This window comes from Mastigoproctus giganteus, chromosome 7 (genome assembly GCF_048544385.1).
Source record: "Mastigoproctus giganteus isolate SK-2022 chromosome 7, ASM4854438v1, whole genome shotgun sequence".
NCBI classification, from domain to species: domain Eukaryota; kingdom Metazoa; phylum Arthropoda; class Arachnida; order Uropygi; family Thelyphonidae; genus Mastigoproctus; species Mastigoproctus giganteus.
In genome coordinates, this window is record NC_143581.1 from 168,632,284 (window position 1) to 168,656,520 (window position 24,237).

The 24,237-nt window shown below is 39.2% G+C and overlaps 1 protein-coding gene across 1 annotated transcript in view; it reads right to left on the reverse strand.

Moving 5' to 3' along the window:
• Positions 1-24,237, reverse strand: part of LOC150083320 (focadhesin-like) — a 181,298-nt gene that overhangs the window by 51,901 nt on the left and 105,160 nt on the right. The window lies entirely within an intron of this gene.

The window sequence follows — 24,237 nt, forward strand, 5'->3', positions numbered from 1 at the left end:
TGCTTTCTCTTTTTCTACAACAGAAAAAGAGAAGGAAATACTCTTGATCTGATGATCAGCAGTGACTCTTCATGCATTAAAAATATCCATATAAAGGAACCTGCTGTTTTTGGGTTGTTTTTGGCCCAAGGGCCTCTTAGGCCATATTGTGCCCATTAATTATTTACTTATCACTAATTTCACGTATCACTGTGATTGAATGCTATTGTAAAAATTTATGTGCTTTAGATAATTAAGCGGTTCCTAGAAATTTGCTTCATTACCAAGAATATGTGATAAGGTTAAGAGTTCCTGCAAGTTGGATAGGGAGCTAAAGTTGGATTTTCTGATAGTTGAATGTTGGGGACATTCAATAAGAATATACATTACTGTTAGCAGCGACTAGCAAAAGACACACTGAGGAGGGTTCTCTCCCATAAGCAAATACAGATAAGTTGCATGCAAATGACTGATCTGGAGCCTTGCCAGAATCACTTCTTCTTGCCTGCTTCTCCTGAAACTAGATGTCCACAGTTGTAGCTCATTTTTTATCTGCAACAGTTTATTATTGATTTGAAATATTCCAGAGGTGAGACCATTGTTTCCTGCATGTTGTTTTAATAATGAATTTGTAGTCAAGTATAGGGCACTTTAAGTTGACTGGAAGATCCAGTGTCGGGATGTTCAGCGGCGTCATCCACACATTCATTAGCTGGAATGCCGACATGACCAGGAAACCAGGCTGTTTGATTGTAAAATAATTTGGATCAGATCTCTTTAATAATGGGATGAGAGAGAGAAAAGGTAGATTGAATGGAAGTGACTGCACTTAAGGAGTCTGTATATATCAGAGACTGCTTAATATGGTAGTTGATTATGTTATCTGGGGGCCAGTTTTATTGCGTACAATTCTACAGTATAGATACTGAATTCAGTAGGAAGAGGCACTGCTACTGAGAAGGTGGAAGGAACTGCTGCAGCATCTATAGCCGCATCTGTTTTGGATCCATCAACATATATTTGTACTTTCTCTGAGTTTTCCAAGGAGTGAGATTTATGGAGCTGTTGAAAGTTGCTGTTTGCCAAGGAGGATTTTCCCCATCTTAAAAAGAAATTGTCACAGAGAGGTAAGAATTCAGTCCAGGAAAGTTCGGGAGTAGCAAGGTCTTGGGAATCTGTTCTGAAAGTTAATGTCCCAACTGAGCATGAGCTCTTGCAGTTGAAGCCCTGTGGGGCAGTTTTCATCACGTTTATTGTGGTATCGGAATGGCATATTGAGGATCAAACAGGTATTGCTAGCTGGGGCAGGATGGAATACTTTTAATCTTTGCTGCATAATTACACGATAGTTTTTCTCCTGAGATGCAGGGGAAGTTCATTTACCTCAGTATACAGGCTGTGAACCGGAGATGTTCTGAATACTCCTACGGCTATCCAAAGGGCACTAGATGGTGTTCAGATGTGATAGGGAGCTTTTCCTAGCAGTGTCATAGACAGGTGACCCTTAATCCAAGCGTGATCAGTTTAAGGTTCTGTAAAGGCATAAGAAGGAGCTTCTATCAGCACTCCAGAACATAGCAGAGACGGCTCTTAGGATGTTCAGTTTTTTAAGACAAGTGGTTCAAAGATAAGATATGTGAAAAGCAAAATTAAGTTTATTATCTAAACATAACCCCAACAGTCGAAAATTGTTGGTAATAGGAATCAGGCTGTTTTTTTGTAGTTTGCATTTTTTACAAAAATGAATTGCAGTGGATTTATTTTCTCTTAAAGAATAACCATTCCATAGTGTCCATCATTCTATTTTAGCTACGGAAAAATGAAGTTGCCTTTCTATGGTAGTCATAGCTTGAGATTAACAAGAGATGAGGTCATCAGCAAACATATGATTCTGTGTCATGTTTGCAATTCTTATTGCGAATAATGTTGCAGTGAGGATGGATCCCTGCAGTACACCTTCCTCTTGTTCAAATGATTTGGATAAATTTTTAATATATCTAACCTGAAATGTTCTATGGCGTAGGAAGTTTTGCATAAATTGGGGTAAATGATCTCTCAAGCCAAACAAATGAAGGTCTTGGAATACGCCATATTGCCAGGTGGTATCAAAGGCTTTCTCAATATCGAGATTAATCACGACCAGATGTCTCCTAACGAAGGCATTACAGATGTTTGCTTCTGCTTTTGTCAACGCATCTAGTGCAGACCAAATCATTTGAAACCAGTACTGGTTACTGTTTAGCAAGTCGTTTGTTTCCAGGAACCATGTTAGCCGCCTGTGTACCATTTTTTCCAGGACTTTGCCTAAACAACTAGTCAGTGAAATTGGCCAGTAGTTATGTGGAAAGGTACAATCCTTTCCAGGCTTCGAGAAGGCTAGAACTATTGAGTGAAACCAGGAGGCTGGATAAGTATTTTCTAAGAATATTCAGTTGTAATAGCTTATTACATCTGTTGTTAAGTTGTTTTACCATTATGTAACAGATCCCATCTGGATCAACAGCATTACTGGATGTTTTATTGAATGCCCCTAACAGTTCTGTTAATGTGAATGGCTCACTGTATGGATGTGACACACTCATAGAAAAATTAATCTTATGCTGTTCTGCAGATCTTTGGCTTGTTCAGTTTTTTGTTGCGAAGGACACTGTTTGGAAGCAGAGAGCATGGAACATGCCCAATTAGCAACAGATATATTTGAAGGAACAGTAACATCACTTTGTATACCTACTGACAGAAATCAATTAGCAGCCGTGGCATATGAATGCTTTGGCTCAGTTTTGAGTATTTGTCTTCTCGTCTCTCAATATGTCACTTTATTCTCGACTATATTTTCGGATTTTTTTCCCTTGCTTCCATAGTTCGCATATTTTGGAAAAAGTCAGGTGATTACCCTTACATTTTGGGCAATGAGAAGTGGTAGCAGTGCATTCAGATTGATTGTGCTCCTTTGATCCACAATCAGGATATATTGCCGCACTTTGACATGTAGTTTGGGAGTGTTCATATTTTTGGCACTTAAAGTGCCTGATTAAGTTAGGGATACAAGGACAGACATGGTAATGGAGATAGCCTGCTTTAACAGATGTTGGTAGGATGGGAGAGCTAAAGGTGAGAATTATGCTCCTTGTGGGAACAAGGATACAGTCTTTCTCAGTCATGATTCTTCTTGCTTGGATGACTCTGTTCACATAGCTCTTGGGCAATTTTCTCCTCTGATACATTTAATAAGTTCTATTCTGCAATTATTCTCTTTGAGGAGTTTAGAGTGGCATGGGGAGTAACTTTTATTGGTTGTCCACCAAAGGTAGTCAGCATGAATAACTTTGCAGAATGTTGGGATTTCGTGGTCTCTACCAGAATATCCCTAGACTGGAGTTGCCTTACCATTTTCTGTGAACCTGCAGCAGACTCAATACATTTATGAACAAGGAATGGTGATAACTTACTCAGAAGCTGGTCTAAGAGAGCGAGAGAGAACAGAATGAGGAGTGCTGGTATCTCCTCTTCAAGAGTTGTTTTCACCCTTTTGGGCTGAGAAACATCATTATAATTGTCATTTGCATCTCGTCTTGAGCTCAAAGGCTCTAAAGGTGGAAACAGTGTTTTCCCTCTTTGCTCCTGGGAGAGTAGGTTTCTTCTCCCAGATTACCAGCCTTGCCATGGAGAGGCAGGAGCAGTGCCGCTAGAGTGACCAAATGGTATAAAAGTTAGTGTAGTACGTTAGTTTAAAGGGGAATAGAGGAAAGGTGTTTTTTCCTTTCTGAAAATTGCTTGTTATTTGTAAGACTAAGTTGTCTATTAATTGATAGGAAAGTAAGAGAACTTTTACAACTGAAACTAAACTATATTTTTGAGAAAAATTTCTAGAAATCACTCAGAGAATCACTTGATCACTATAATGCTTGGCACCCAGAGTCCCATGAGGTGGGAGTGATCAAAATACTGATGCAGGATCTATTCAAAGGTATAACTACTGTCAAGGTTAAAGGGAAGGGATTTTGATTTAAAGGTGACTACAGAGGTTATAGACCGTTCACAAATTCCCAAATGAGACCAACTGATGATGTTACTAACTGCAAATTTTAAATGAGAAGCATTCAGGGAAGTAATCATAAAAGCTACTAAGCTTTTTATACCAACAAGATAGTTCAAGGTTTAGAGATAAACAATTTTTTTTTTTTTTTTCTGTTTATACTCCAGCACGACAACCAAGTCAGTAGAGTTTACAATAAATCGTCAATACAAATATTTATCGTATTTAGTAGTCACGGGCTTGAACCCCGGTCCACTCAAGGAACGCGTGCTATGCACTCTCACTCCTGACCACTCGGCTACGTCAGGCATGTCACATGAACTGATATGGCTAGTAGCAGAAAAGCAAAATACATGGGATGATTAAAAATTATCAAGGGACACAAGAACCTACATTAAATACAAACTAGCCTGCAATCAAGTCACAAAGGGGTTAGGCAAGCAAGGCAGATTATGATGTCTTTGAAAAGAATGCAAAGAAAGCTTTGAAAGTTTTGAAAAGAAAAGGGATGAACTGCATTAGCCACTAGATATGAATACCATGATCACTGAGGTTGCTGACATGCAAAATAAATATTTTATATCTACATTCTCCTGCAAAGTTTTTAGGGATGGGAACACTAGATGCACAGCAAGTTATAACTGGGAGCTAAATAATTTTGTGATAACTGAAAAGTGCAAGAGATATTGTTGAAGCTAAAAGTAAATAAGGTGCCTGAAAGTAGTAGTAGCATGTGATGCAAGAAAGCAAGCGTATGAGCTTATGCGGCATCAGCAAAAAAAAAAAAAAAAAAAAAAAATTACAAAACAATCCCCTCTAAATATTTGTCCAGTTCCTCCTTAAATATATTTAACCTATCAACTTCCACAACGACAGATGGAAGTTTGTTCCAGCAATTAACCACCCACTGGCTAAAGGCAAATTTCCGCACATCTATTCTACAACTGTCCTTCCTCAATTTCAATTTATGCCTCCTTAGGTTCATAATCTGAACAAGTGGAAGAATCCCATCAGAATTCAGCGTACTCAACCCATTTAAAGTCTTACACACCTCAATCAGATTACCTCGCAGGTGCCGAGGTAATCTGATTGAGGTGTGTAGCACCTCAATCTGATTGAAGTCTCCAGCTGCTGCAATTTGCAGAACTTAAGCCTCTCCTGGTAAGAGGATCCCTTCATTCCCCTCACCAATCTTGTTGCCCTTCTCTGTACATGTGTTGTTTTGTTGTTTGGTTTTTAGGAGCATTAACAACTAAGGCCATATTGCTCCGGGAATATGTGGTGGTCATTCCCTAACCTTTCCGCATCCTCCGTATTTTGTGGTGATGGGCTCAAACCCCGGTCCAATCAAGAAGCGTGTGCTACGCACTGTTGCTCCTTCCCAACTGGCTACGGAGGCGCCCTATACATGCTCAAGCAAATCTACATCCTTCCTAAAATGAGGCCTCCAGACCTGCATGCTGTACTCAAGGCGTGGCCTGACCATTGCCTTATACAGAGGGACAATCACCTCCTTTTCCCTGCTAACAAAATTCCTGTATATCATTGACAACACCCCATGACCTGCCCTGGCAGCCTGTCTGCATTGCTAAATTCATATTTAATAATGAAATAGTAAATAAGAGGATATATCCAATTATATTAAAAGAAATAGCATAAATGGGAGAAGGTGGTTATCAATGGGCACTGTCTTTTGTTCTTATGCTATTAATGGCAGGCCCATTGTTGCTTTCAAGATTTATTAATAATACTGATGAAGGCACATCAGGCTTAATGTCTAGGTTTGCAGTGATACAAAGGTTGGAAGAGTAATTAACAGCAGCAATCAGTGTATGTAACTGCAACAGGATCCAGAAAAATTAGGCATATGTTTTAAAAAGTAATCAAGTGAAGTTTAGCACTAACAAATGCAAAGTCATTTCTGCTTTAATGCAATAGTTGTGTTCTTGTGACACCTGACACTATAGAAAATCACTTTCACTTTAAAAAAGAGCTTATGGAAAAAATAGGGTTAGGAGCAGATCACAAAAACTCAAAATTGAAATAAATTTTGTAGTCAGCCTAACACAAAGGATAGTACAGTTTAAATACAAGCTAAATTCATATTTAATAATGAAATAGTAAGTAAATTTAACACTTCGATTGAAAATTTTAAAGATAACTTGATGGGAGAGGAGGAAGGTTTAGGCTTGATGAGGTTTCTGAGTTATGAAGACATGAGCAGAGGATCATTATTATCACTTTCAGGTGCGATTGTGGTTGTAGGATTAGAATGAGAAATGGTTAAACAAGAAGAGGTTGGCTGTAGTTGTCTTCTGACTGTGTTTGGGGGGGGGGGGAGCTAAAAAACAAAAGACATCAGTTTTTGCTACTTTGCCATTTTTCTTCTTTCATAACGGTGTTCATAGAATGCCAAATAAGACCTTAATCCACAAACAGCTATTCTACTGCATTCTGCATGATAATTATCTTCTAAGAACTGAAACTGCTTATCAACTTCTCTCAGGATAGAAGACAAAAAAGAAGTGGAAAGCTCTCATTGGGCTGCATTCTGGACTACTACTTCATCTCCAGCTTCCAATTCCCTTTCGGGAACAAATTGTTGTAGATCAGCTTTTCAATATTCTCACTCTCCACTTCTTCAAATCCAACTTGTTTTGCAAGAGTAATGCAATGTTCTTTGATTCTTGGGAGCTCCTCTGATGATTTAAGGCTGTTAAAATCATGAATAAAATCTGAGAGAAGCTTCTGCCAAACAGCATGCAAGCAGCAATTACTGACATCACCCCACGCTTTCACAATGATATCAATAGCATTCCTGATGTTAAAGCTCTTCCAAAATTCAAGAACACTTCCCTTATTATCCCCCCCAGCTGCAATCATCTTCTTAAATATGCACCTTAAATAATACGCTTTAAAAGCTGCTATCACACTTTAGTCCATGGGCTGAAGGAGAGAAGACGTGCTTGGATGCAGAAATAGAACTTTGATGTTTACAGAAAGCTCAGCAACGGTGCGATGGTTTGGTGCATTATCCAAAATGAGGAGAATCTTGAAATCCATTTTTTTTTCTTGTAATAATTTTTAAAAACACCCCTTCAAGAACAATAAAGTCAGAAAAAATTCACCCCCTCATCCAACTTCTTTTGCTTGACCTAAAGTAGACACCTAGGGTAGACATAAGGTATCCTTTCAAGGCTCATAGGTTGGTAGAATCATACAGTGCCACAGGCTTAAGCTTTTAAGTAGCCACTAGTATTGGAACCATCGTCACAGCCATACAATCCTTTGCAACCTTGAAGCTTGTGCTTCACTCTTAGAAATGTATGTTCATGATTTCATTCACTTATAGTACAAACCTGTTTCATCAAAAATTGACCTAAGTAGTAGACTTCTAGACTTCTTCCGTGATCATTTTTTTCCCTATAAAGAAATAACTTCACAACCTCCTGATCTGCACTGGCAGCTTCATCACACAGCTTTACATTTTGGAAAGCACAGCAGTTCTCAAAACCAGCAAAGCAGTCACTACTAGTGCAAAAGGAATATTCAGCTTTTTTCTTAAGGTCTTCATAAATTGGTAAGGTTTTCTCTTTTATGGTGAGAAAACTTGCCCCAGATCACTTTTTCATTTGATCTTCTAACCACACATTTAGAAGTCACTCCATCTAATCAACTTCCTTTGGTCATGACCTCACAGATTTGCTAGCACTCAGGCCTGTTCCAACAATAATTTTTTTATTGTTGGAGCTTTGTTGGTTTTATTGTTGTCTTTAATTTTTTTTTTTTACATAGACTCCTTTATTCCTGTTGCATGAAGTGTCACATAACCTTTCATTACATTCAAAATGATTTATAACATCTAGCTTCTCTTCAAGTATTATAGCCTTTCTTTTACATTCACCACCACCAACAATTTGATCACCAGAACGCTTCTGTAAACATTCTTGTCACTTTGTCCTCCCACATTTATGTGTAACACAGAAAAATTTGCAAAAAAAAAAAAAAAAAAAAAAAAATTATGGAGTACCTCTCAACCACTCCACAACAAAGAACACGAGTAAACTGGGCATGTGGTGTTGACACGGAGACTCTGTTGGTGTAAATTTGTACAGGCCTGACATAGCGAAGTGGTCAGGAGTGTGAGTGCAGTAGTACGCGCTCTTTGAGTGGACTGGAGTTCAAGCCCATGAAGGCTAAATATGATTAACATGTGTATTGATGATTTATTGTAAACTCCACTGACCTGGTGGTCATGCTGTACTATAAACAAGAACATTAATCTGCACGCTGCGAAACTTGAAATACTGAGGCTGAAATTGCATAAAAGCCAACAGACATACGCGAAAGTTCACATTTTACAAATAGCAGTCACGTAGTCATCAATTGTGTTACAGCCAATTTTCATTGACAAAACACGTAATAGCAGAGATGACTGTACTGCATATGGATAGCAGTAATCTCAGAATAAGATACTGTGTGGTATCCCACTGACAAAAGTAGAGAATGAAAAAGAACTAGGGGATAATTGTGCAATTAGACGTGATGTTCTCTGAGTTGTGCAGATGGACTGCTAGAAAAACGTATGGACTTTTGTCAATTATACATAAGAATTTTGGCAGCAGGGAGGAACTAATTGTTCCACTGTATAAAGTAATAGTAAGGCCACTACTATCCAGAAATTTTAAGCACCATTTTAGGAAAGATGTGGTTTTGTTGAAGAAGATGCTGAGAAGAGAAACAAAAAAGTACCCTTATCAAGAAAGTCTTCAGTTCTGCAAACTGAAATGTCTGGATACAAGGCACATGTAAGGAGACCTGCTCAAGGTGTTTAAGGCTTTGAATGAATTGAGCAAGTTAAATGTTGATGGCATCATTACTCTTGCTCAGCCAACCCATACACAAAGGTGCATAAATGTTAAGTTTGCTTCTCTGCATCATTTGGCCATACTAATACTATACGAAACATACTTGAAACCTTAAACCCACTGGAAACAGTACCCTTCGATATAACAAAAATGTGATTTACAAAGGGTGTGTGGCTAGCTGTTGTTGTTGTATTTGGGTTTTCTGGCACAAGGGCCTCTTGGGCCATATTGTGCCTATTCGATATTTGCTTATCACTAATTTCTCATGTTATTGTGATCATAGGCTATTATAAAGATTTATCTGTTTCAAATAAGTAAACAGTTCCTCCAAATTTGCATCATTGCCAAGAATCTGCAATAAGGTAATCGGTTCCTTCAAATGGGATAGGGATGTAAAGGTTGATTTTCTGGTAGTTGAAAGTTGGGGACATTCAATGAGAATATGATATATTGTCAACTGAGACTGGCACAACAAACACTGAGGAGGGTTCTCTCCCATAAGCAAATACAGATGAGTTGGATGTGAATGTCCAATGCGGAGCCTTGCTAGAATTACTTCTTGTCGCCTGCTTTTCCTAATACTAGATGTCCACAATTTTGGCTCTTTTTTTATCTGCAGCAGTTTATTATTTATTTGAGCTTTCCAGAGGTCAGACCATTGCTTCCTACATGATGTTTCAATGATGGATTTGTAGTCGGTGTAGGGCACTGTTTGTTGCCTGGAAGTGCTTGAGTCAGGGTGTTTAGCGGCGGCGTCCGCTTGTTCATTACCTGGAATGCCTGCATGACCAGGTATCCAGCAGAAGGTAACCTTCTGGTTGGCTTTTTGACAGTAAAATAACTTGGACCGTATCTCTTTAAGAATCGGATGTGAGGGCGACATGGTAGTTTGAATGGCAGTGATTGCGCTTAAGGAGTCTGTGTATATCAGGGATTGCTTTATACAGCTGTTGTATCTAGAGCTAGTTTAATAGCAAATAATTCTGCAGTATAGATAGTACATTCCGTAGGAAGAGACACAGCATCTGAAAAGGTAGAAGAAACTGCTGCAGCACCAACAGCTGCATCTGTTTTGGAGCCATCAGTATAGATAGGTACTTTATCTGAATTTTCCAACAAATGAGTTTTATGGAGCTGTTGATAGTTTATATTTGCCAGAGAGGATTTTCCCCATCTTGAAAAGAAATTGTCGCAGAGAGGTGAGAATTCAGTCCAGGGAGTTTCAGGAGTAGCAAGGTCTTGGAATATGTTGTGAAATTTAAGATCCCAACTGATCGTGAGTTCTTGCAGTCGAATCCCTGCAGGGCGGTTTTCATTAGGCTTATTGTGATATAATTCAGCATATTGAGGATCAAACAGGTACTGCCAGCTAGGGTGGAATGGCATGCTTTTAATTTTTGCTGCATACTTACACAATAAGGATTTTCTCCTGAGATGCAAAGGGGGTTCATTTGCCTCAATATACAGGCTGTGGACCAGAGATGTTCTGAAGGCTCCCACAGCTATCCTAAGAGCACTATGCTGTATGGTGTTCAGACGTAATAGTGAACTTTTCCTAGCAGAGTCATAGACAGGTGATCCATAATCTAATCGTGATCTTATTAAAGCTCTATACAGATGAAGGAGAGAGCTTCTGTCAGCACCCCAGGACTTAGCAGAGACTGCTCTCAGGATGTTCAGTTTTTTTAGACATGTAGTTCGAAGGAAAGCAATATGGGAAGCAAAATTTAGTTTGTTATCTAAGTATAACCCCAACAGTCGGAAACTGTTAGTGACAGGAATCAGGTTGTTTTTTAAAAATATTTCTGGATCTGGGTGAAGTTTGCGTTTTTTACAAAAATGAATTGCACTAGACTTCTTTTCTGATAGGGAATAGCCATTCTGCAATGCCCATGATTCAATTTTAGCGATGGAAATTTGGAGTTGTCTTTCAATGGTGTTCATGGTTTGGGATTGACAAGAAACAACAAGGTCATCAGCGAACATATACGATTCTACTGTATTAGGTACATCCTGTGTCATGTTTGTAATTCTTATTGAAAATAACGTCGGACTAAGAATGGACCCCTGAGGAACACCCTCCTCTTGTACAAATGATTAAGATAAATTGTTCATGTATCTAACTTGAAATGTTCTGTGGCATAGGAAGTTTTGTATAAAGTGGGGTAAATGACCTCTCAAGCCAAAAGAATGAAGATCTTGAAGTACACCGTATCGCCAGGTGTTATCAAAGGCTTTCTCAATATCAAGATTGATCATGACCAGATGTTGTCCCCTTATGAAGGCATTTCGGATGTTTGCTTCTGCTTTTATCATTACATCTAACGTGGACCGGTTCTTTCGAAACACGTACTGATTGTTATTTTGCAAGTTGTTAGTTTCCAGGAACCACGTTAGTCGCCTGTGAACCATTTTTTCCAAGACTTTGCCTAAGCAGCTGGTCAGTGAAATCGGCCTGTAATTATGTGGAAAGCTGCGATCCTTTCCTGGCTTTGGAAAGGCTAGTATAATTGAGTGACGCCAGGAGTTTGGGTAAGTATTTTCTAGAAATATTCGATTGTAATATTTTAACAATACCCTTTTTGTTCTGTTGTTTAGTTGGCTTATCATGATGTAGTAGATCCCATCTGGACCAGCAGCACTACTGGAAGTTTTATTGAGCGCCCCTAAAAGTTCTGTTAATGTAAATGGCTGGTTGTACGGGTGTGAAACTCTAGTGGAGAAATTGATCTTATGCTGCTCTGATGATTTTTTAATTTTCTGAAAGATTGGGTCGTAGGTGGATACACCTGATATACTGGCAAATGATTCGGCTAAGGCATTTGCAATTTCTGCCGGAGAGGACAACTCCTTTCCTTTCCAGTTTAATATTGAGGCTGGGGGACTGGACATATCTGCCATCAATTGTTTGTATTTTCTTCCAGATGAGTCTGATATCTGTGTCCTTGTTTATACTAGAGGAAAAGCTAATCCATGCTTCTCTTTTTGCTTTCCTTCTTATTTGGCGGAACTTAGCTTTCATTCTTTTAAAACTAATTAGATTACTGGTTGTGGGGAATTTGCGGAACAAATTCCAAGCCCTATTTTTTTCCTGTTTAGCGTATGTACAATCCGGATTCCACCAGTAATTATTGTGTTTGCGTTTCCCAGGCAAGGACTTTGGTATTGTAGAGTTGGCAGCTTGTAATATTTGATTAGTTATATGTTGTGTGACATAATCTATGGGTTGAAGTTGAATTATTTCATCATCTAACTGAACATTTGAAGCATATTCATTCCAGTGTGCCCTACGAAATTTCCATTTGGAGCGACCCGGCAAAGGGGAGTTTACCCGTGTTTGCAGCTTGCAGAGAATTGGTAGATGATCACTATTTAGTGGATTTTCAAGAACAGACCACTCCGTATTAGTACATATGGAGGGAGAGCAGATTGAAAGGTCTATTGCACTCATGGATCCTGTTGAAAAATGTATATAGGTAGGCTCTCCAGTATTTAAAAGGGTAAGTTGGCACACATCGAGAAGATTTTCTATTTGTTTACCTCTTTTGTCGATTGTTGGAGATCCCCACAGCGAGTGATGAGCATTGAAGTCTCCGAGTAAATAGAAAGGAGGTGGTAGCTGGTCTATTAGATTTTCTAGATTTTCTGAGGAGATTGAGGAATTTGGGGGAATATATATAGATGCTATTGTAATAGTCATGCCAATTTCTGCGCGCATTGCCACTACCTCAAAAGGAGTCTGAAGAGCAACAGGCTTAGATGGAATATTATTTCTAACAAGAACTGCCACGCCTCCACGAGCTGGCGAGTCGATACTCCTATCTCTTCTGAACATGGTATAATTTTTAATGGTAGGACACACTTGTGGATATAAATAGGTTTCTTGTAGGGATATACATGCTGGTTCATAGCGGTTTACGAGATCATGCAAGTCATCTTTTGCATTACGAAAGCCTCTACAATTCCACTGAAGAAATCTTTCCATTATGCGTTCTTGTTAGTTGTTTTTGCTTCTGACAGTTTTTTGGTTGTAGCTTGTTTATACCTCTCTATTTTTACTTTGTCTTTCTTAGGAAAGAAAGGACGTGTTGTGTCTATCTCATCAGTTGCGTGGAGTTCTAAAATTCCATCATCTGAATTTTTATCCTGATCAATATCCATTTCCGTTGAAATCCGTGGATGCACCATTGGGGTTTCTGTAGCTTTTGGTTTCATTGTTGACGTATCGGCTGGAATGGAGATTGGAGTATTGCTGGCTTGTTCAGTTGTTTGTTGTGAAGGACACTGTTTGGGAGAAGTGAGTATGGATCGTGCCCAATTCGCGATAGATGTATTAGGAGGAACTGTAACGTCCGTTTGGATACTTACTGATTGCACCTGTTTGGCAGCTGTGGCATACGTTCGCTTTGGCTCCATTTTGATTATTTCTCTTCTCGCCTCTGAATAAGTGACTTTGTTTTCCACTTTATATTTCTGTATTTTTTTCCCTTGCTTCCATAGTTTGCATATTTTAGAGAAAGCTGGATGATTCCCTTTACAATTTGGGCAATTAGGAGTGGTAGCATTGCAATCGGATTGGTTGTGGTCTTTCGATCCACAGTTAGGACATATTGCCTCACCTCTACATGCAGTCTGAGAGTGTCCATATTTTTGGCACTTATAGCACCTGATTGGGTTTGGGATGTAGGGTCGGACACGGCAATGGAGATAGCCTGCTTTGACAGATGTTGGTAAGATGGGAGAGCTAAAAGTGAGGATTATGCTCCTTGTTGGAATGAGAGTACCATCTTTACGGGTCATGATTCTCCTGGCTTGGATGACTCTTTGTTCTCGTAGCTCTTTGACTATTTCCTCCTCTGATACGGTTAATAAGTCCCATTCTGCAATTACTCCCTTGGAGGAATTTAAGGTGGCATGGGGAGTGACTTTTATTGGATGTCCGCCGAAAGTTGTCAGATTTAATAGCTTTGCAGAATGCTGGGATTTCATGGTCTCTACCAGAAGATCCCCAGACTGGAGTCGCCTTACTGATTTTGGTGAACCTGCGACAGCCTCTAAGCATTTTTACACAAGGAATGGGGACAATTTACTCAGAGGCTGGTCTGATGTAGAGTGCAGTATGAGAAATGCTGGTATCTCCTCTTGAGGATTTGTTTTCAACCTCTTGGGTTGGGAGACGTCATCATCGGTGTGTTTAGTCGCTAGTTTTGAGCTCGGAGGCTCTAAAGGTGGAAACGTATTGTTATCCATCTTTGCTCCTTTCAGCCCCGGGAGAGTGGATTTCTTCTCCCAGGTTACCGGCCCCGCCACGGGGAGGCAGGAGCAGTGCCGCTAGAGTGACCAAGCGGTATAAGAGTTAGTATATTAGTTTAAATGAAAAAAAAGAAAGGTGATTTGCCTTTCTGAAACTTACTTACAGATCGTAAGTCTAAGTTTACTAGTATTTAATGAAAACGTAAGAAAACTTTTTTAACTGAACAAAAACTGCAGCTTCAAGAAAAAGGCTCTAGAAATCACTGAGAATCGCTTGATCACTATAACGCTTGGCACCCGGGGCCTGTGTGGCTAGCCTCACAGTGGTGAGTCATCAACAACTTGGCTTTATAAGTCCTCCAAAACAAATCTGTGCTTCGTGTATAAATTTTGGCAATTCCATGGGATGCAATAGAAGACATCTTTAATGTTGGGGGGGGGGTCAGAGCAAAGTTTAGCCATCAAAGATTTAAATTAAGTTTTAATTTAAACTAAAACAAATTTAAATTAAGTTTAAATGCTAAACCTTCCATTATTCCTGCAGTTTATCTCAAAATATCCTAAAGTATAAGAGAACTATTAATATGGTTTCTGTTCCCTATGTCCATGGAGCTGATTAAAATGGCAATTACGCTCTTTCGGTGATTTTTTCATGCAATGAGGATACAGTTTTCTGCAGCTTTTCTTTTTGTAGAATTTATCTAATGCAGGAGTGGATGACACTTGCAATTGTGTGAAAGAGACAGACAATTAGAAAGAATTCTACTTATGTCTGTGAGTTTCTAATATAAAGACATATTCAAAACCGTTGGTTGCCTGCTGATTAAGACAACCATGAAGACCATGAAGGGTAGCCGAACAGATGGATTCCCTCTAAAGTCAGAGCTCAAGAACATATTGAAGCACATTAGAGAGCCATTCCAGTTCATCACACATTTGTAATACTATATAGATACTTGATTATTAAAAATATGATATGAAGTGTGGCAATAAAGTTCCCAGACTGATGCAATAAAAAGAACACTAAGTGAAAGAGCTTAAAAATGGTTTTATTTTTATTCAAAGTAATCACCACCTGATTGAATGCACTTATTACACCATTCTAAAAGTTTCTGAAAAGAGTCAGTGAAGGCATCCAAAGATGCACTACTCATGATGTTCAGTTGTTTATTATGTTTTTCTTTATTTCCTCAACAACCTGAAATCTTTCCTTTGAGGGCAGTTTTCACGTTGGGAAAGAACTCCACTAGTGCTAGATCAGGAGAGCAGGGTGGATGGTCATCTGTACAATTCCATGTTTCATCAGAAATGCCTTCACAACAAATGCAGAATGGATGGGGACACTGTCATGCAAAAAGAGCCAGCTGCCTTTCTCTTGAAATTGTGGCCTCCCCTAGGAAATGTGCTTCAATACTCTTTGAAGAATACAGAATTGGCAAGAGTCAATGCTGCATTATGTAAAATGCAGTTTGACTCTCTCCCTTTTAGGTACAAATTCCTTGTGAATCACACCACTGGTCAAAAAAACATGATCAACATCATTTTGATCCTGGACTTTGTAAATGAAACTTTTTTGGGCCTTGATATTTAAGTCCATTGCATGCTTTATCTGTGGGTCATACTGAAACATCCAACACTCATCTCTAACAAGTCAACTGATGAAATTAGGACTGTACTGATGGATGAAATCTTTGCACGATGATACTCTCTGTTGCTTCTGCTCATCCGTGAGGCTGTGCAGCACAAATTTTGCACAGACCTTCCTTTTCCCTAAATCATGCAGAAATTGATAAATCATCTCTTGATTTATAATCAACTAATTAGCCATCATTCTGAAGGTCAAATGATGATCTCCTGCCAAAATTTCTCAAACTTTGCAACTCTGTTCTCATTTTGAGAAGTTGATGGACACCCACTTCTCGGGTCATCGCAAACATCCACATATCTGTATTTGAACCGCTTATACCATTTAAACACACAATATATGACAATGTTTCATCACCATAAACAGTTTTTAACATGTTTTTGTTTCTGTTGATTTTCCCAGTTAAAAGCAAAATTTAATATTGGTTTGTTGTTCCATTGCAAAATTGTGGTATGGAACGTTAACAATGCTAACAGAACTGGTTGCTACTTACAACCTGTAAACCTACTGGACAATCTCTATACCACTACCTGTTAGAGGAAGTTTGAACTACAACATACCACTTCCATTTATTTTCAAACAGATCAGAAAAGACCATAACAGCACCAAACTGGGAACTTTATTGCCACACCTCATATTTTATTAATGGGCATTCTGTTTTCTAAAGTTTTCCATTTCAACAAGTCTAACTTAACTGTCAGATGACTACTGTTGAAGAAATTAAAAAAAAAAAAAAAAAAAGTTAAGAGCTTGGTCTTTGTGTTGCCAGGTAGAAACATCAAGGAACCAAACAAAAACTATACATGATTACTGCAGTTGTTTGGGATGTGACTGTCAAGACTGCCTATGAATAACGTCAAGACTGGAATATACGGGAATATACTTTTATACAGGAATTTTGCTAACAGGGATAAGGAGGTGATTGTCCCCTTGTATAAAACAATGGTCAGGCCACACCTTGAGTACTATATACAGGTCTGGATGCCTCATTTTAAGAAAGATGTAAAGCTGCTGGAACGAGTACAGAGAAGGGCAACAAAACTGGTGAGGTGGAACAAAGGCTGTTACCAAGAAAGACTTAAGTTCTGCAATTTACAGCTTCTGGAGACTAGGCACCTGCGAGGTGATCTAATTGAGGTGTATAAGGCCTTGAATGGTTTGAGCAAGCTCAATGCTGGTGGAATTCTTCCTCTTGCTCAGGTTACTCACCTGAGGGGACATAAATTTCCAATGATTTCCTGTGCGGACGTGCCTTTCTGCCGCTCTTGGAATAGAGAAGTTTTTTCTGATTTATTTACTGCTTTATTAGTTTAAATTGACATATTAACTTATTTCTAGAGTAGCTTTATATTCCTATTTACGGTACTTAAAGTTAAAATAACTTAGATAGAGATTTTGTAGGTATTACTTAGTATCGGAAAGGGTATCAAATCCACGTGTTTTCCGTTCATAAACGGCCGCCATTGCTACGTGAAAATTAATCAGTAAAATCTATTAATCTTGTCGAACTTCATTGGCAATTAAATTGTAATTTTAACTATACATATAACCACTTAGGTTACGGAACATAAATAATTAGTAAAAATAAATAATTAATACATAACTTGATACAGAAGTTATATAAAGGGATTTCGTAGATAACACTCGTTACTGAAGCGCGATACAGCATATCCGGAATTCGATAGCATTAGCTTTGTATAGTATAGTGCATAATATAATATTGTCAATTAATCAGTACATCTATTAATCTTGTTAAACTTCATTGTCAATTAAATTGTACTTTTAACTATATATATATAACGACTTAGAGTACAAACGTAGCAAATAATTAATACATACTTGATACGGAAGTTACATAAAGGGAACTCGTAGATAACACTCGATACCGAAAAATAAATATAGCGTTATAACTGTGTTAAGATACAAGTTTAAGGTTTTAATTTTGTTCTGAAATTGTAATTTTATTGACATTTAAATCGAAATCATGACTCTGACCAGAGCAGCAAAGCAAAAGGCTCAAGCTAATGGGAGTGCTGTGACTCAGGGGAGAACTGAGGGGGGGCGGTTGCCCCCTGAATCACGGCCTTTTAAGATGCACTGTTTGCTTGATGTTTGCGGAGCAATCGGGTACGGGACATGATACTGCCATGGGGGATGTCTTTGTGTGTGCACGATGCAAGGAGTGCAAGGAAATTAGGCGACAACTCGGCGTTGTTATGGGCCTATATGAGACCTTGAAGGACAGGGTGGATGCCCTCGAAGGAAATAAATTGAGGGGCCCATCAAGCTCTCAGCTGCCCACATCAACACCAGAGCTTGGACTTGGTCATCTTGCAACACAGAGGCAGCCCCCAAGGCAGAATGCGCTGGTCCAACAGGAACTAGTAGTTGTTGGTGACTCAATTGTCAGGGAAACGGGGAACATGCTTTGTAAAAAGGATAGGTGGAACAGGACCAGGGTATGTCTGCCAGGGGCAAAGGTTGATGACGTTGTAAAGCAGATATCATCTTTTAAGGGCACAAAAGGTGATATAGTTGTACACGTTGGCACTAATGATATTAAGAGTAGGAGACCAGCGGAATTACTTAACAAGTACAGGTCACTGTTGAAAAAAAGCCGTGAAGTAGGGTTGAATTTGAAAGTGTCTGCAATTCTGCCCAGACACGATAGGAGGGAGTATATGATGAGAGCCTTGTCGATCAATTCGGCCCTGGAAAGATTGTGCAAGGCTGAAGGGGTAGAATTTTTTTCAGCCTGGACTGTACTTGTTAACAGGAGAGATTGCTTCTACAGGGATGGGATACACTTAAATAGAAAGGGTGCAAGAATATTTGCTGATGCTATCGAGGCAGTGTTAGGTGGGTCGGAAAACTGCTAGCTTGGGGGGAGACAAAGACTAATGGATTAACAGTAGCCACGGGAGGAGGTGAAAGAGATTCTTGCACTGCTTCTATTGGAATGAGCAGAAGCCTGAAAAACAAGATGCAGGATATTTCAGAGACTGCTGGAAGTCATTGCGGTACAAGTAAACACATGGGTTGTGTTAGGGTAGCTAAGAATAGAAACAGGTGCATGTATACTTGCGTGTACACTAATGCTAGGAGTTTAGTAAATAAATTTGATGAATTTGAGGTATTACTCAAAACATCAAAGGCAGATATTGTTGGGATATCAGAGACGTGGTGTCACACAGATATAAGGAATGCAGAACTGGAATTTGGGGAGTACAACGTCTACAGAAAGGATAGACAGGATAGGAAGGGAGGAGGGGTTATGCTATTAGTTAAAAAACACATAAAATCCAAGGAAGTGAAGCCAGTTGACATCGCTGGACAGTGCAGTGTTGAGTCAGTTTGGTGTGACATAAGCATAGGTAAATCAAAATTGAGAGTAGGAGTGTGCTATAGGCCTAATGACTCTGATGAGTATAATAAGATACTGTACAGGGAAATAGAGTGGGCCAGTAAATTAGAGAGTCTTATAATGGGGGATTTTAATTTCCCAGATATTGACTGGAATTTGTGGGTTGGTCACTCACACACTAGCAAGGCTTTTGTGGATTTATTGGATGATTGTTTTCTACACCAGCATGTTCGGGAGGCAACTAGAGGGAGTAATACTCTTGATCTGATTATCAGTAGTGATTCTTCATGCATTAGGAATCTGCAGATAAATGAACCACTGGGTGGCAGTGATCACAGTGTGCTGAAGTGGGATTTACTCAAGGAGGTAACTACCATCAGAGGTAAAGGGAAGGGTTTTTGCTTTCGTAAAGGAGACTATGCTGGTCTGAGACAGTATTTAAATTCTATACAGTGGGACCAACTGATGATGTTACCAACAGCAAATTCAAAATGGGAAGCATTCAAGGAACTAATCTTGGAAGCTACCAGGCTTTACATACCAACCAAGAAATATTGTTCAAGGTTCAGGCCTAAATGGTTGTCAGATGAACTAATGAGACATATGGCAGAGAAGAAAAATGCATGGGATACATACAAATTAATGGGTGACGTGGAAGCCTATGATAGATATAAGTTGGTCTGTAACCAAGTCACAAAGGAGATTAGGCAGGCAAAGGCAGATTATGAGAAATCCTTGGCAAAGGATGCAAAGAAAAACAGAAAAGAGTTCTTTACCTATTTAAACTCAAGAAGGAAAGGGATGAATCAGATTGGTCCACTGGATGTTGATGGTTCAACAGTTGAGGATCCAGCTCAGGTGGCTAACAATCTATACGAGTATTTTGCATCTACATTCACACATGAGGAGTTATTCAGGAAGGGGAATGTCGTAGGTGAAGTAAACATTGGCAGTGAGCTAGATGATTTTCTAATAACTGAGAGGAAAGTGGAGGAGAAATTGTTGAGGATAAACATAAAAAAGGCACCCGGGGTGGATGGGATCTATCCAGTTATATTAAAGGAGGCAGCAAAGGAAGTAAGCAAACCCCTAGCCATAATTATGAGAGCTTCTTTGGACTCAGGGGAGGTACCCATGGACTGGAGATGTGCAAATGTAACCCCAATTCACAAAGGAGGATCAAAGGCTGACACAAGTAATTATAGACCTGTTAGTTTAACTTCGGTTCCAGGAAAATTAATGGAGGCACTGGTTAAAGAAGCACTGCAGGATCATCTGGACAAGAATTCAGTTATAGCTCAGACACAGCATGGGTTTGTTAAGGGCAGGTCTTGTCTGACCAATTTGATTGGATACTATGATGTAGTCACAAAAGAACTGGATGCAGGGAATAACTTTGACATTATATATTTGGATCTTAGAAAGGCTTTTGATACTGTTGCGCATGGAAGACTGCTGCACAAATTGGAGAAGTGTGGCATTCGAGGCAAATTGCTGCTATGGATAAAGGGATGGTTGAGTGGCAGAAGACAGAGAGTGGTAATCAATGGACACTGCTCAACGTGGACTAATGTTATTAGTGGAGTTCCTCAGGGTTCAGTGTTGGGTCCATTGTTGTTTTCTGTATTTATAAATGATATTGATGATGGTGTATCAGGCTTAATGTCCAAGTTTGCAGACGATACAAAGGTTGGCAGGGTTGTTAAGGACACTACTGATACTATGCTGCTGCAACAGGATCTGGAAAGGTTGAGCAGATGGGCTGAGAGGTGGCAAATGAAGTTTAACATTGACAAATGTAAAGTACTACATATGGGAAACAGTAACCCCAGATCAACGTATCAACTCTGTGGTACTACGCTGACAGTGGTAGAGAATGAAAAGGACCTGGGGGTAATTGTGCAGGCAGATATGAAGTTCTCTGAGCAGTGCAGACGAGCTGCAAGAGTAGCTCATGGTGTCTTGTCAATGATATACAGGAATTTTTCTAGCAGGGACAGGGATGTGATTCTTCCCTTGTATAAGGCATTGGTCAGGCCACACCTTGAGTACTGTATACAGGTCTGGAGGCCTCATTTCAAGAAGGATGTAGAGCTGCTGGAACGAGTACAGAGAAGGGCAACAAGATTAGTGAATGGAACAAAGGGTTGCTCTTACGAAGAAAGGCTTAAGTTTTGCAAATTACAGAGCCTGGAGACTAGGCATCGCCGAGGTGATCTGATAGAGGTGTACAAGGCTTTGAATGGCTTGAGCATGCTCAATGCCGATGGAATTCTTCCTCTTGCTCAGAATAATCACCTGAGAGGGCATAAATTCAAATTGAGGAAGGACGGATGTCGGATAGATGTGCGGAAATTCGCCTTTAGCCAGCGGGCAGTTGGTTTGTGGAATAGACTTCCATCGCTTGTTGTTGAAGTTGATAGCCTAAACAAATTTAAGGCTCAGCTGGACAGGTATTTCGAACGAATTGAGGGGTGAAATGGGAGTAGTGGTTGTTTTTTTTTTTTTTTTTTCTTTTATTTTGGCTGATGCTGAATAAGCTTGCTTTCTTGCATCATATGCCTCTACTAATGCTAATGCTAAATTCAAATTGAGGAAAGACAGTTGTAGAATAGATGTGCAGAAATTTGCCTTTAGCCAACGGGTAGTTGATAGTTGGAACAAACTTCCATCTGTTGTATTGGAGATCAACAACTTAAATATGTTCAAGGCAGAACTAGACAAAATTTGGAGTGAATGGATGGGTGAAATGGGAAGGTTACTTTTTTTTTTGGCTGATGCTATATAAGCTTGCTTTCTTGTATCATATGCCTCTACTAATGCTAAGACTGTCTATGCATATTTCTGCTAGCATGGAGAGAAAGGAGACTGCCCATATGGAAGCTGCTAGCTCAGTGGTTTTTGACCTTTTTTAATAACGGCACCGCTAAATAATTTATTTTATTTTGTGGCACCCCTACTCCATTCTCTTCCTTTAGATCCAACTGTGTGTGTGTGTGTGTGTGTGTGTGTGTGTGTGTGTGTGTGTGTGTGTGTGTGTGTGTGTGTGTGTGTGTGTGTGTGTGTGTGTGTGTGTGTGTGTGCATACACAGTGTGTTTCAAAAATGATAGTCAATAATTTACAGGTGAAAAGTACAAACTAAAATTAGCAAAAAAGTCACAGTGAACAACATCGGGCCAGAAATGAACCATTTGAGATAATGCACATTTTCTGTTAAGATCCGCCACTGACTATGGGAGCACTAGTTTAGCAAAAAGCTGTGAATTCTTTGCTAAGGGTGGTTTTATTAAACATAATATAATACATTTTTAATTTTGGTTTCAACACCACAGGATTTTACAGATGTTACATGTTACAGGATGTTCTTTCTAACACCCTTTCCTCAAAATCAGGTGTTATGCTTCTGGGCCAATCTGCTCGTACTCCATGTGCGAAGCTCCCATGTTCTCCACGGCGCTGATGTACCCTGATGAATGTGCACCTATTGGGCTGCCTTTGGCAGGGAAATGCTTCTTGGTACAATGCACAGTCTCGAGTGCACTGTCGTTGGCTTTACCGTACGCGAAGTGCATGTGCGCATACTCTTCAATGCTGTAACCTCTTTCCATGTTGACTATCCTTTGACAAGTACTAGTATGCCTGCTACGTCTCAGAGCATTGAGAGAGGGGAAATGGGGAGCATGAGCATAACCTAACCTAAACAAACAAGTCAGTGGTGGATCCTAACTCTTTACAGTTCACCTTGTCAGTGATGGATCCCAACCAGAAATGTGCAATATCTCGAAAACGATTCACTTAAGGATCCATGTTTACCAGGCTTTATTGCATATTATAGTCTGTACAGTTCACCTTTAAATTATTGACCATCACTTTTGAAACACCCTTTATATATATATATATATATATATATATAACTGACGTTAAATATAAATCAAAATTAATGCCAGTAGCATGGCAAAACTTTCTTAATTTTCGTATTATATTTTGTAATATAGCTATAAACAAAATTACAATTCATAATACTGTACAAGTTATAAATATATATATAATAATTTTATTCTTTATATAGAAGTATTAAATAAACATCAATTCTAGATTACCACAAAATTAAAAAGTTATTGTGCACCTTTTTATAATGAAATAAATATACAAATTTTAAAAAATAAGTTTAAGTTTTACCCAAATTACATGGCACCCCTGGAATGTTGTTGCAGCACCATGGTTGAAAACCACTGTGCATTCCACCATTAAAACATTAAAATTGAAATATGGATGACCAGCTGCAAGTGCAACAAGCTCTTTCTTTCTTTTTTTTTTTTTTTCTCTGACAGAGCAACTTTAGTTATTTCTTATAATGGTTACATCAATTTAAAATTGAATTAATGTGAATAGCTGTTCTGTGCATGATTGAAAAATTATCAAAAGTGTAGAAAAACATTGTGACCTCAAGCTGATCTTTGATGGAAAGTTACAGTTCAACTACCAACTTGAACATCTACGTCTTCAAATGAGCTGAAATCACTGGATGGGGAAACTACCTTTTTTATATCACAAACCCAGGAACTATCAAGAAATACATCCAGACCATAATTTTTCAACGCGTCCTCCACGGAATAGAAATTAGGGGTTCCACGACCAAAACTACTTTTAAACCACTATATGCAGCCAAGTTTTGGTTACTCAAATGGGCCTCATGAAAGTCACAGCAGCGAACTATGGCGATGGCCACGACTCCCGGTCTGGAACGATTGCCAGAGAAGATGGAACAGAGATGGCTAACCTTCACTGTGAAAATGCTCACAGGAAAGATCTCCGCCCACATCTAGTATGTCATCTGCTGGAGAGTTCCTCCTCCTGCACTGAGAGCAAAGCCAGCCACAGTTGTGTTCAAGACTGCACATGACTAAAAGATTTCTTTCCACACAAACATTGATGATCATACAATCATCTGTACCGGTCTGCCTGCAACAAGCAGTACAGGAGAAGGATCTTAACAAACGCATGTGATCTGCTCTCCACCCAGTAGGGGAGAGACGAATTTGAACTGTAAAATCTATCTGTGAAATGTGAAAAAACCAGGTCTGTGTCACT